At 40.7% G+C, this 14,423-nt stretch overlaps 1 protein-coding gene; it reads left to right on the top strand.

Moving 5' to 3' along the window:
• Positions 1–14,423, top strand: part of Erich1 (glutamate-rich 1) — a gene marked incomplete at its 5' end in the record, with an annotated part of 52,793,804 nt that overhangs the window by 16,050,473 nt on the left and 36,728,908 nt on the right.

Consider the following 14,423-nt stretch of genomic DNA (forward strand, 5'->3'; position numbering starts at 1 on the left):
GTTAGTCATTGCTAATAATGTAGATAGTCATGTGAAAAAAAAACATAGCCTAACTTGCTCTAGAATGATGAATGAATTAGTGTTGTTTGACATTTTAATGAACATTTCAAGATAATTCTTTTACATTCTGGTGACTCCAACTTTATTCTCAACAGTTAACCATGAACTGAGTAATTCCTGATACATTCAATTCCTTGTTTAGTTACAATCATAGATTTTCCCTAACAATGATACAAAGGTTGAAATATTAGCTACTATTTATTATTTTTCCCTTTCAAAACTAAAATTATATTACATGTTTACATTTCCAATGTTGCTCTGCTTCCTGGTCTCCTTTCCACATACCCTGCACCCCATTCCCCTCTTCTTGGCCTCAAAGAAGGTGCTCACTCAACCATGCACCTACTCTTGCCTCATACCTCTAGCATCCCCCTTCTTTGAAGCTTCTACAGGACCAAGTGCCTCACCTTCCACTGATGGTAGATAAAGCCATCCTCTGGTACGTACATAGCAGAAGCTATGGACTGGCCCATGTATACTCTTTGAATGGTCGTTTAGTCCTTGGAAGGTCTGAGGTGTCCGATTATTTGATATTCTTCTTCTTTCTATGGAGTTGAAATATCATTCAGGTCCTTCAGTCCTTCGTAAGTCTTTCATTGGGATCCCTAGGCTCAGGCTAATGGTTAGCTGTGAGTATCTGCATCTGCCTTAGGCAGGTGCTGGCAGAGCCTCTCAGAGGAAAGCCACATAAGGCTTCTGTCTGCAAGCACATCTTAGGGTCTGCAATAGTGTCATGGTTTGGTGTCTGTGGATGGAATGGATTTCAAGGTGGGGTGGCCTCTGGATGACCTTTCCTCCAGTCTTTACTCCACCCTTGTCTGTTTTCTTTAGACAGGAACAATTCTGGTTTAAAAATTTGGAAGTGGGTAGGTGGCTACAGACTTCAACTGGGGGTCATGCCTATATACTGTAGGTGGTCTTTACAGGTTTTATCTCCCCCCTGTTGGGCATTTAGACTAATTCCATCTCACTGGGTCCTGTGAGGCTCTTGCTTCCCTGGCCTTTAGGACTTCCTAGTGATTTCCTCTATTCCCTGCTGCTACTGCTACATATACTATTCATTCTACTGGCCCACTGAATTCCTCTCCTGTTTCTTCCCATACATGACCCTGCTCTCTTTTCCTCCCTCTCCCACTCAGGATCCTCCTTCCCTCTATTTTCCCTAATTATTTTGTCCCCGTTTCTAAGTGTGATTGAAGCAGCCACACTTTGGCCTTCCTTTTTGTTAAGCTTTATATGATCTCTGAGTTGTATTGTGGGTATATGAGCTTTGGGGCTAATATCTAATTCTCAGTGAGTTCATACCATGATTGTCCTTTTGGGTTTGGGTCATATCACTCAGATGATATTTCTAGTTCCTGCAAAATTCGTGAAGTCCTCATTAATAGCTGAGTAGTATTCCATTGTATAAATATGCCTCATTTTGTATCCATTTTCCAGCTTCTGGTATTTGAGGCTGCTATAAACATAGTGGAGCTCATGTCCTTGTGATATAGTGGGTAATCTTTTGGGTATATGCCTACAAGGGGTAGAGTTGGGTCTTCAAGTAGAATTTATTCAGTTTTCTGAGGAACTGCCAGATTGAGTTCCAGAGCACTCCTCTTTCTCCACATCCTTGCCAGCTTGTACTGTTGCCTGAGTTTGTGATCTTAGTCATTCTGACTGATGTAAGGTAGAATCTCAGGGTCATTTAGATTTGCATTTCCCTGATGACTAAAGATGATGAACATTTCTTTAGAAGCTTCTCAGCCATTCAAGATTTTTCAGTTGAAAATTCTTTGTTTAACTCTATACCCCATTTTTAAATTGGGTTATTGAACCTAACATCTTTTTTGGAGTCTAACATCTTTTTTTCTTTTGAAATGTTATTCACTTTCCCCATTTCCTATCCACAAGCCCCCTATCACCTCACCCTCACCCCCTTTAATAAGGGTGTTCCCCCTCCCAACAACTCCCCCTTTCCACCTCCCCACCTGACATTCTGCTACATGGGGGGAGAGGTGCATCCTTAGCAGGACCAAGGGCTTCTCTTCCCATTGATGACCAACAAGGCTGTCCTTTGCTACATATGAAACTGGAGACATGGGTCTGTCCATGTGTAGTCTTTGGGTAGTGGTATAGTCTCTGAAAGCTTTGGTTGTATTGTTGTTCTTATGCGGTTGTAAGTCTCTTTAGCTCTTTCAATCCATTCTTTAATTTCTCCAACAGGACCCTGTTCTTAGTTCAATGGTTGGCTGCAAACATTAGACTCTGTATTTGTCACACTCTGGCTGAGCCTCAGAAGACAGTTATATCAGGCTCCTGTCAGCATGCAATTCTTGACTTTATAAATATTGTCTAGTTTTGGTGGCTGTATATATGGGCTGGATCCCCAGATGGTACAGACTCTGAATGGTCATTCCTTCTGTCTCTGCTCCAAACGTTGTCTCCATGATCCCTCCTATGGATATTTTTCTTTCTCCTTCTAAGAAGGACTGAACCATTCACACTTTGGTCGTTCTTCTTGAGCTTCATGTGGTCTGTGGATAGTATCTTGGGTAATTTGAGCTTTTCGGCAAATATCCACTTATCAGTGAGTTCATAGCATGTGTGTTTTTTTTTTCTGTTTGTTTGTTTTGTTTTTTTTTTGTGATTGGGTCATTTCACTCAGGATGATATTTTCTAGTTCCATCCCTTTGCCTATGAATTTCTTGATGTCATTGTTTTGATAGCTGAGTATGTTTTGTAGATGTACCCCATTCTCTGTATCCATTCCTCTGTAGAAGGACATCTGGATTCTTTCCAGCTTCTGGCTATTATAAATAAGACTGCTATGAACATAGTAGAGCCTGTTGGAACATATTTGGGTTTGTGCCCAGGTCCTTAGGTAGTTAGTGTCTTAGTCAGGGTTCTCTAGAGTCACAGAACTTATGAGTAGTCTATATAGGAAGAGAATTAGTTGATGACTTATAATCTGTAGTCCAACTCCCCAACAACGAACAGCAGCAGCTGTGAATAGAAGTCCAATGATCTAGCAGTGGCTCTGTCACACTAGGGCAGGCAGGCAGGTAGGCAAAAAAAGAGATCAAGCCTCTTCCTTCTTCCAATGTCCTTATGTAAGTTTCCAGTAGAGTGTGTCACAGATTAAAGGTGTGTACCACTATTCATGGGTCTGGGACTTGCTTTGTCCCAGGTGACCTTGAACTCAGAGATCTCTTTGACTTAAGCTTCTGGGATTCATGGCCACTTTGCCTCAAGATCTCCATACCAAGATCCAGGTCAGAAACTTGTATCTCCCAGCCTGAAGATCAGGATCAAAGGTGAGCCTTCCAATTCTGCATTATAGTTCATTCCACTGGATTAAACTTCATTCCAGATATAGTTAAGTTGACAACCAAGAATAGCCACTACAGGTAGTGAAATGTCCAATTTTCTGAGGAACCTCCAGACTAATTTCCAGAGTGGTTGTACTGAAAGATAAAAGTTTTAAAGTTGCCCCCCCCCCCCAGAAACAAAGTTTAGAGCAGAAAAAAAAAATCAAACAGGTTAGGCCCCAGAATTATATGTTCCAAGAAGCCTCTCCTAGGGCTATAGAATAGATAATTACATTGTCCAGCTCAACAGCTTTCTCCCAGAAACTAGCTGACCATAAATCTTAGAGAACAATCTTGAGAAGCAGGAAACAACTTCTCCTAGGAACTAGCGGACCATGAAGTTAAACAATCTGAGAAGTAGGAGACAGCTTCTCCTAGGAAACAATCTTGGGGGACAGAGTTCTTCCTTGTGATTTTTCACTGTTATTGTATGAAGTCATCCCTGCCCCCTCGGGTTGTGGTTTGCTACTCTGGGTCTGTATTTGCTCTCGAGTTCTGGAGTTCTGGTTTCGCAGTCACTCCCATCTCGGGCTGAGAGGGAGGCTCGTGTCTCAGGAGAGAAGCGAGTGTGAGCGGTAGACGTGCCTGGGGCTCACTGATTGCACTGCCCTGGGAGACGTCCCAGGAGGTGAGGAGGGACACCTGGGAGATTCCCATCTGGGTGCCTGTGAGGATTCGGTGATTCTCCTGGATTGGAAAAAAGACCTGCCCTCCTGGCCATCTGTATTTCCAGAGTGGTTTTTGTCTGTGTGTCTTAGGTCTTTGTTTTGTGTTACCACTAGATTGAACACACAACTTGTCAGTTGAGATTCTGGTTGTGAAAGAGGAGTGATGTGGAATCTGCTCCTCTTCATCTGTTTTTGGTGAGCTCACGGAAGCTCCCATCTGAATCAGTTTGGTTTTGTGGTGATCTTGCGGTGGCCACTTGTCTTTTGTTTTTGTGCGCACTTCTGTTTTTTGTTTTTTTTTTTTTTTTGTCTGTTAATCTTTTGATTGTCTTTCTGTGTGACTGTGCTTTTGTCCTTTTTGGTGGACCTCTATTTTCTGGACTCTCTTCTTGTTTTCTCAACATCCCACTTGAGATGCTTGTTAATAGCTGTTACAGGAAATACAGAATCCTACTAGAGGCCAGAAAAAAAAATGTTCCAGACAAGGATGGAAGACCTGTTGGATTCAATACACCTGAAGGTAGGGAGTGCTCCGGGTCTGCCCCCAGGCTCCAAGGGTGGGTCTCTGAGGGGCTGGAAAATGCCCCACCAATCTGGCTAAGATAAGGGAAAGATATGAAGAGAAAGTTACAGAAATTTAAAGGGTTAAGAAGTTAGAGAGCTAAAGAGAGATAAAAGACAAGAGAGGAACATATACTGGCCACAGTAGTTAGGGAACCTAAGAAGACAACCTGACAACAGAAAAGAATTCCTGGCTAAAGATTAGTATGCCTAATACAAAGAAAAAGGACAGTGGGTCAGGGTCTGCCCCAGAAAGTACAAGAGGGGCCACTGGAGAGCCTCTTGGTCCTAGAGTGCTGACTATGCTCAGAGATAGAAAAGAAGCCTGCCCAGTTGTTTTATGGATACAGAGACCCAACGCTCTGTGCTCCTATGCCCCAGTGGGCCAGTATCCAAAGACCTTGGGTACAGGGGCTACTGGCAACAAACAATACTTATGGACTACCCGAAGAACAGTGGACCTTGGCGTGGGCCGTGTAACCCACTAGTTCATGGTCATCCCTGACTGTCCCTATCCCTTGCTCATGAAAAATTTGCTCTCCAAGATGGCTTGCGTGGGCTAAAATGGCTGGGTGAGGCCATGTGTATGCATATCTGCAGACTGTGTATGTGGAGCTTAAGACTCTCTCAGTGCACCAGTACCTGATGCTGGGAGATGTGTGGCTTAGTGCTGTTCTGCCTGGAACCCATCACTCCTGCCAGCCGGGCACTAACAACTGTCACCCAATCCAGGGTGATAGAGTGGCTGATGTTTTCCCTCTGAATAGAACGTCCCAAAAGATGGGACGACTGGTCAGCTGCTATGGACTAGATTCTCCACCGGTTGGGGGCAATCTGGTCACCTTGCTGCCCAATCCTGACCTGGAGCCACCATAGCATGAGTATCAAGTACTGGCAGAAGCCAATGGGTGGAAAAAAGATCTCTGCGACTGGCTGATTGATTCCTTCTGAAAGCCGAGGCTACCTTGTCTACCGATGGAAACAGTTCTCTTCATAAATGTCAGAGATAAGTACATGCTACAATGAAGGACAACACAAATGTCATCTGGGATGGACAAACCTTTACCCCCCAGCACATCAGCACAACAGATGCCTTACCATCTCTTGGATGCCCTGATGAAGCCAAGAACTGTGAGTATTATTCATTGCCCAGGACATCAGGAAGGAAGAAATTCAGTGACATGGGACAGTAACAAAACAGATAAAGTGGCTCGGGGAATGGCTATGCAGGAGCCTATCCTGGTTACAGGCCTACAAAAGACAGCCACTGGGAACTGGGATTGGACTAAGGGATGGCCTCACTTAGAATGTACAACAGAAGAAAAGGCCCAAATTGCTTATCTCCTAGTGTTTGTAGATACCTTTCCAGGAATAGATAAAAGCTTTCCTCACCAAACAAGAGACAGCCTCGATAGTCATCCAGAAGATACTGGAAGAAATCTTCCCCTGATTTGGAATGCCCAAGGTAATCTGGTCAGACAATGGCCCTACTTTCATTGCCAAGGTAAGCCAGGGTGTGGCCAAGTATTTAGAGGTCGATTAAAAATTATATTATATCTACAGACCTCAAAGTTCAAGACAGATAGAATAAATAGATAAAGCTCTAAAAGAGACCCTGACCAAATTAACCATGGAGACTGGTGCAGACTGGGTGATATTCCTTCCCTCTTGCTCTCTTCAGAGCAAGAAATCTCCCTTCTAGATTCAGCCTATCCCCCTTTGAGATCTTATATGGGGCCTCAGCTCCTCTGACTGTATTAGATGATGTTACTGAACCAACATGTCATAGTAATAATGATTTGTATGCCAGGCTAAAAGACCTACAGGTGATACAGAAAGAAATCTGCTCACAGCTGGCAACAGCCTATGCCCCGGGGACCCCTGAGACATCCCACAAGTTCCAGGTTGGAGAGTTGGCTGCATATAACGATACTGAGCCCAGACACTTGAGCCTCACTAGAAAAGACCATACCTGGTGCTGCTGACCACCCTGACAGCTGTCAAGTCTCAGCCTTCACCAGCCACATACTAGCCGTTGGGGCTGAGAGCTGGGACCTAGAGAGACACTCGGATCTTCAAAAAGCTCCCTAGACTTATACATCAGAGATGGTTCGAGAGCTGGTTTAGTAGATCTCCTTGGATGACTACTCTGATATCTTCCCTTATGGCACCCTTCTTAATTTTGCTTCTGTTTCCGATTATAGGTCCCTGTGTGTTAAATAAGCTAGTTACCTTCATTAGAAAAAAGATGAGTACTGTTCAGATTTTGATGTTATAAAGATACAAAAATTTAGTTCTAAGATTAGAACTAGTCACGAGAAGAAGTGGGGAATGAAAGATAAAAGTTCTAAAGTTGCCCTCCTAGACACAAAGTTTAGAGCAGAAAAAAAAAAAATTCAAACAGGTTAGGCCCCAGAATTATATGTTCCAAGAAGCCTCTCCTAGGGCTATAGAATAGATAATTACATTGTCCAGCTCAACAGCTTTCTCCCAGAAACTAGCTGACCATAAATCTTAGAGAACAATCTTGAGAAGCAGGAAACAACTTCTCCTAGGAACTAGCGGACCATGAAGTTAAACAATCTGAGAAGTAGGAGACAGCTTCTCCTAGGAAACAATCTTGGGGGACAGAGTTCTTCCTTGTGATTTTTCACTGTTATTCTATGATGCCATCCCTGCCCCCTCTGGTTGTGGTTTCTCCCTTTAAATACCTCTTCTCCCAGCCTCTCGGGGTCGAACTCCACTGCCCCTACGTGGGATACGAGACTCGACCCCAGTGCACTGGTTGCTATCGATAAACCTCATGTGATTACAACAAGGACGGTCTTGTGTGAGTTCTTGGGGGGTTGCGTCATCCCGAGACTTGAGTGAGGGTCTCCCCACTCCGGGGGTCTTTCAGTACCAGCTTGCAATATCACCAATGATGGAGGAGTGCTCCTCTTTCTCCATATCCTTGCCAGCATCTTTTGTCACCTTAGTTTTTGATCTTAGCCATTCTGATTGGTGTGAGGTGGAAATTCAGGGTTGTTGTGATTTGCATTTTCCTGATGACTAAGGATGTTGAACATTTCTTTAGGTACTTCTTAGTCACTCAATAATCCTCAGATGATAATTGTTTGTTTAGCTCTGTACCCCATTTTTAATAGTTATTTGGCTCTTTGGAGTCTAACTTTATGGGATCATTTAATTATAATATCATATCATCTGCAAATAGTGGCATTTTGATTTTTTCCTTTTTAATTTGTATCCCTTTAATCTCCTTTTGTTGTCTTACTGCTCTGGCTAGGACTTCCAGTACTCTATTGAATAGGTAGGGAGAGAGTGGGCAATCCTATCTAGTCCCTGATTTTAGTGGGATTGCTTGATGTTTCTCTCTATTTAGTTTGCTTTTGGCTACTGGTATATTGCTTTTACTATGTTTGGGTATGGGCATTGAATTCCTGATCTTTCCAAGACTTTTGTAATGAAGGGCCATTGAATTTTGTCATATGCTTTTTCAGTATCCAAAGACATGATCACGTGGGTTTTTTCTTTGAGTTTGTTAACATAGTGAATTTTGTTGTTGGATTTCCATATATTGAACCATCCCTGCATTCTTGGGATGAAGCCTACTTGATCATGATGGATGATGGTTTTGATGTGTTCTTGGTTTCAGTTTGTGAGAATTTTATTGAGTCGATTGCATCTATATTGATAAGGGAAATCCATCTGAAGTTTCTTTCTTTATTGGTTCTTTGTTTGGTTTAGGTATAATCATGATTGTGGCTTCATAGAAGGAATTGGGTAGTGTTCCTTCTGTTTCTATTTTGTGGAATAGTTTGGACAGAATTGGTATAAGGTCTTTTAAAAATTCTGCACTCATCTGGTCCTGGGCCTTTTTGGTTGGGAGATGTTTAATAACTATTTCTATTTCTTTAGGAGTTCTGGGACTGTTAAATATTTTATCTAATCCTGATTTAACTTAGGTACTTGACATCTGTCTAGAAAATTGTCCATTCTAACCAGATTTTACAGTTTTGTTGAATATAGGCCTTTGTAGTAGGATTGGATGATTTTTGAATTTCCTAGATTCTGTTGTTATGTCTCCCTTTTCATTTCTTATTTTGTTAATTTGGATAATCTCTCTGTATCCTCTGGTTAGTCTGGCTAAACGTTTATTGACCTTGTTGATTTTCTCAAAGAACCAGCTCCCGATTTTGTTGATCATCTTTTTAGTTCCTTTTGTTTCCACTTGGTTGATTTTATCTCCAATTTTGATTATTTCCTGCCTTCTACTTCTCTCGGGTCTATTTACTTCTTTTTGTTCTAGAACTTTTAGTTGTGTTGTCAAGCTGATAATACATACTCTCTCCCATTTGTTTTTGGAGTCACTCAGAGCTATGAGTTTTCCTCTTAGCACTTCTTTCATTGTGTCCTACAAGTTTGGGTATGTTGTGCCTTCATTTTCATTAAATTCTAAAAGGTCTTTAATTTCTTTATTTCTTCCTTGACCAAGTTATCATTGCGTAGAGTGTTGTTCAAGTTCCAATTATATGTGGGCTGTCTGTTGTTTTTGTTCTTATTGAAGATCAACCTTAGTCTATAGTGATAGGATGCATGAGATTATTGCAATCTTCTTGTATCTGTTGAGGCCTGTTTTGTGACTGATTATATGGTCAATTTTGGAGAAGGTGCCCTGAGGCGCTGTGAAAAAGGTATATTTTAGGATGAAATATTCTATAAATATCTGTTAAATCCATTAGGTTCATAACTTCTCTTAGTTTCTCTGTGTCTCTGTTTAGTTTCTGCTTCCATGATCTGTCCATTGATGAAAGTGGGGTGTTGAAATCTCCCACTATTATTGTGTGAGGTGCAGTGTGTGCTTTGAGCTTTAGAAAGGTTCCTTTTATGAATGTAGGTGCCCTTGCATTTGAAGCATAGTTATTTGGGATTGAGAGTTCATCTTGGTGGATTTTTCCATTGATGAATATGAAGAGTCCTTTCTTATCTTTTTTGATAACTTTTTTGATAGTCGATTTTATTTGGTATTAGAATGGCTACTCAAGCTTGTTTCTTTGGACCATTTACTTAGGAAATTCTGCTAAGTCTTTTAGTCTGAGGTAGTTTCTGTCTTTGTCACTGAGGTGTGTTTCCTGTATGCAGCAAAATGCTGGATCTTCTTTACATATGCAGTCTTTTTGTCTATATCTTTTTATTGGGGAAATGAGTCCATTGATGTTCAGAGATATTAAGGAATAGTGATTGTTGTTTCCTATTACTTTTGTTGTTAGAGGTGGAATTATGTTTGTGTGTCTCTCTTGGTTTCATTGCCAGGAGATTATTTTCTTGCATTTTCTGGGGTATATTTTTCCTCCTCATGTTAGAGTTTTCCATCTATTACCTTTTATATGGCTGGATTTGTAGAAATATATTGTGTAAATTTGGTTTTGTCATGGAATATCTTGGTTTCTCCATCTATGTTAATTCAGAGTTGTGCTGAATATAGTAGCCTGGGCTGGCATTTGTGTTCTTTTAAGGTCTGTATGATAGCAGCCCTACATCCTCTAGCTTTTGTAGTGTCTGGTGTGATGTCTGGTATAATTCTGATAGGTCTGCCTTTATATGTTACTTGAAATTTTCCCTTACTGCTTTTAATATTCTTTGTTTTGTACATCTGGGGTTTTGACTATTATGTGACAGGAGGAATTTCTTTTCTCATCCAAACTATTTGGAGTTCTGTAGGCTTCTTGTATGTTTATAGGCATCTCTTTTTTTAGGTTAGGGAAGTTTTTTCAATAATTTTGTTGAAGATATTTACTGGCCCTTTAATTTGGAAGTCTTCACTTTCTTTTATACCTATTATCCTTAGGTTTGATCTTCTCATTGTGTCCTGGATTTCCCTGATGTTTTGGGTTGGGAACTTTTTGCATTTTACATATCTTTGAAGTTTGTGTCAATGTTTTCTATGCTATCTCCTGCCCCTGAGATTCTCACTTTTATCTCTTATATTCTGTTGCTGATGCTTGCATCTATGACTCCTGATTTCTAGGTTTTCTATCTCCAGCGTTGTCTCCCTTTGTGCTTTCTTTATTGATTCTATTTCTATTTTTAAATCCTGGATGGTTTTATTTGGTTCCTTCACTTGTTTGGTTACATTTTGCTGTAATTCTTTGAGGGATTTTTGCGTTTCCTCTTTAAGTGCTTCTACTTTTTTTTTTTTTACCTGTGTCGTTTTGCATTTCTTTAAGGGAGTTATTTATATCTTTCTTTCTTTCTTTCTTTCTTTCTTTCTTTTGGTTCTTTTTTTCGGAGCTGGGGACCAAACCCAGGGCCTTGCGCTTCCTAGGTAAGCGCTCTACCATTGAGCTAAATCCCCAGCCCCTATTTATATCTTTCTTAAAGTCCTCTATCATTATCATGAGATGCGATTTTAAATCTAAATCTTGATTTTTGTTGTGCTGCAATATCCAGTATTTGCTTTGATGGGTTCTGTTGATGTCAAGCAGTCTTGATTTCTGTTGCTTAGATTCCTGTGCTTGACTCTTGCCATCAGGTTGTCTCTGGTATTAGGTTGTCTTGCTGTCTCTGAGAGTGGCTTGACGTTCCTGTAAGCCTGTGTGTCAGCACTCCTATAGACTTGTCTTCTTTCACTTGGATCTGGGAACAGAGAACTGCTCATGGGTTTGTGTGTCCTGAAGCCTCCAGGAGGGTCACTTGGAGCAGAAGTGTTGGTCTTACCTTTGCCCTCAGGTGTGTCACTGCTCCAGGTGACTGGTTTTCAGCACTCAGTGAAGGCAGAGACTGGTAAAATTTTGCCAATGACTGCTCCTATGTTTCTATATCCAAGGAGCACTAGCCAGATTTCTTTTGGGCCCAAAATGTGAGCAGAAGTGATGGTCTTTCCTGAATGCTCATGATTGTCTGCACTTCTGAGTGTCCAACTCTCTCCCCCATGGGATTTGGGTACAGTGAGCTGTGGAAGAGTTTCATCTCTGGGCACAAGGTGAAGCCAGAAATGTCCTGTCCCAGATAACTTCTGCCTTTGTGTGTCCTAAGGCCACCAGGTGGGTTGCTTGGAGGAGGAGAGTTGGTCTTACCTCTGTTCTCAGGTGTGTTTGTGCTCCTGGCAACTGACTTTTGGCTCTTAGCACAGGTCGGAATCTAACTTCTTGAGTTTTTTGTATATACTGGAGATTAGCCCTCCATCTAATATAAAGTTAGTAAAGATCTTTCCCCAATCTGTAGGTTCCCATTTTGTCCTATTAAAAGTGTCCTTTGCCCTACAGAAGCTTTTATGTTTTATGCTGTCCCATTTGTCAGTTGCTGATCTTAGAACCTGGGCCATTCTGTTCAGAAAAATTTTAACTGTGCCAATGTGTTTAAGGCTATTTCCCTTTTTTCTTCTATTAGATTTAGCATATCTGGTATTATACAGAGGTACATGATTCACTTGGACTTGAGCTTAGTACAAGTAGATTAAAAATGGATCAATTTGTACTGTTTCACCTGTAGACCACCAGTTAGACAAACACCATTTGTTGAAAATGTTTTCTTTTTTTCACAGTATGGTTTTGACTTCTTTGTCAAAGATTAAATCACCATAAGTGTGTGCTTTTATTTCTGGGACTTCACTTCATTTCCATTGATTTACCTGTTTGTCTCTGTACCAATCCCATGAAGTTTTTTTTTTTTATCAGTATTGCTCTGTATTACAGCTTAAGGTCAGGGATGGTGATGTCCCAAGAGGTTCTTTATTGTTGCAAATGGTTTTCACTATTCTGGGTTTTTTGTTATTCTAGATAAATTTGAGAATTGCTCTTTCTATCTTGGTAAGAATTGAGTTGACCTTTAACAAGAAGGAGTGCAATATTTTGTCAAACACTTTCACAGCACAAAGGAGATGATGATCATTTGATCATGATCTATAGAGTAAATTAATTGATGCAATTCTGTACATTGAATGATTCCTGCATCTCTAGGGAGAAGCTTACTTGGTCATGGTGAATGATGTCCTTGCATCCAGTTTGTGAGGATTTTATTAAGTATTTTTCATCATTATTCATAAGCAAAATTGGTCTGAGGTTCTTTTTCTTCATTGGGTCTTTGTGTTGTTTAGGTTCCAGTAGAACTGTGTCTTCAAAGAATGAATTAGGAAGTGTTCCTTCTCTTTCTACTTTGGAATAGTTTGAGAAGTATTAGTATTAGATCTTCCTTGAAAATATGATAGAATTCTGAACTAAAACAATCTGGTCCTGTACTGTTTTTGGTTTGGAGTATTTCAATGATTCCTCCTGTTTACTTAGGCATTATGGAACATTTTAGATAGTTTGCCTTTACATGGTACTTGGCTTTTTCCTACTGCTTTTAATATTCTTCCCTTTATGCGCATTTAGTGTTTTGATTATCATGTGAAGCTAGCATTTTCTTTTCTGGTCCAATCTATTTGGCATTCTGTAGGTTTCTTGTAAGTTTATGGCCATCCTCTTTAGGTTAGGGAAGTTTTCTTCTTTGATTTTGTTGAAGATGTTTTCTGGTCTTTTGAATTGGGAATCTTTGGTCTCTTCTATTCCTATTATTTACACACACACACACACACACACACACACACACACATATATATGTATATATATGCACACACACACACACACACACACACACACACACACACACTTTACTGAAGAGCTTAAGAAATGATTAAAGAGTCAGTACTAATCTTTGAGGTTCCTCCAAACTGACAGTGAATAGGGACTTAGAGTTTATGTTGCCTTTAGATTTTCTTAACATTCACATCTGCTTTCTATTCTTTGTAAATAACTATTAGATTACTCCAGATGTGCTTAAAATAAATATACAATTCAAATATGTATATATTTACCATTTTAAATAATTTATATTTAGATACATCCCTCCATGGTTTACCAAAGCCTACATCATTTTAGGTGCCTGGGGTGCCACATGATTAAGGCTAATGGTGGTTTAGTCAGGAAAAACACAAAAATGAATACCAAGGATTATTTTTCAATTTCTCAGAAAAACACTAAAAGAAGAAGCTGGGTTTGGTTTTGCATTTTTTTTAATTAGATTGTTTAAATTTACATTTCAGATATTATCACCTTTCCCAGTTTCCAGTCCATAAACCCCCTATCCCCTCCCCCTCCTTTTATAAGGGTATTCCTCATATAACAATCCATCCCTTCCTGCCTCCCTGCCCTGACATTCTCCTACACTGGGGGGGGGGGTGATGGGAGAAGTCTTGGCAAGACCAAGGACTTCTCCTCCCTTGGTGCCCAGCAAGGACATCCTCTGCTACATATGCAACTGGAGACATGGGTCTGTCCATGTGTACTCGTTGGATGGTGATTTAGTCCCTGAGAGCTCTGGTTGGTTGGTATTGTTCTTCTCATGGGGTTGCAAACCGCTTCTGCTCCTTCAATCCTTTCTCTAACTCCTCCAATGGGGACCCCCATTCTCAGTTCAATGTTAGCTATGAGCATCCACCTCTGTATTTGCCGTGCTCTGGCAGAGCCTTTCAGGAGACAGCTATATCAGGCTCCTATCAGCATGCACTTCTTGGCATTAGCAATATTGTCTGGGTTTGGTGGCTGTATGTGTATGGGCTGGATCCCCAGGTGGGACAGGCTCTGGATGGCCATTCCTTCAGTCTCTGCTCCAAACCTTGTCTCCATATCTCCTCCTATGGATATTTTTGTTCTCCCTTCTAAGAAGTACTGAAGCATCCACACTTCAGTTGTCCTTCTTGAGCTTCATGTGGTCTGTGTATTATATCTTAGGGTTTTTTTTT

The sequence above is a fragment of the Rattus norvegicus genome, chromosome 16 (assembly GCF_021556685.1).
Source record: "Rattus norvegicus strain SHRSP/BbbUtx chromosome 16, alternate assembly SHRSP_T2T, whole genome shotgun sequence".
NCBI lineage: Eukaryota > Metazoa > Chordata > Mammalia > Rodentia > Muridae > Rattus > Rattus norvegicus.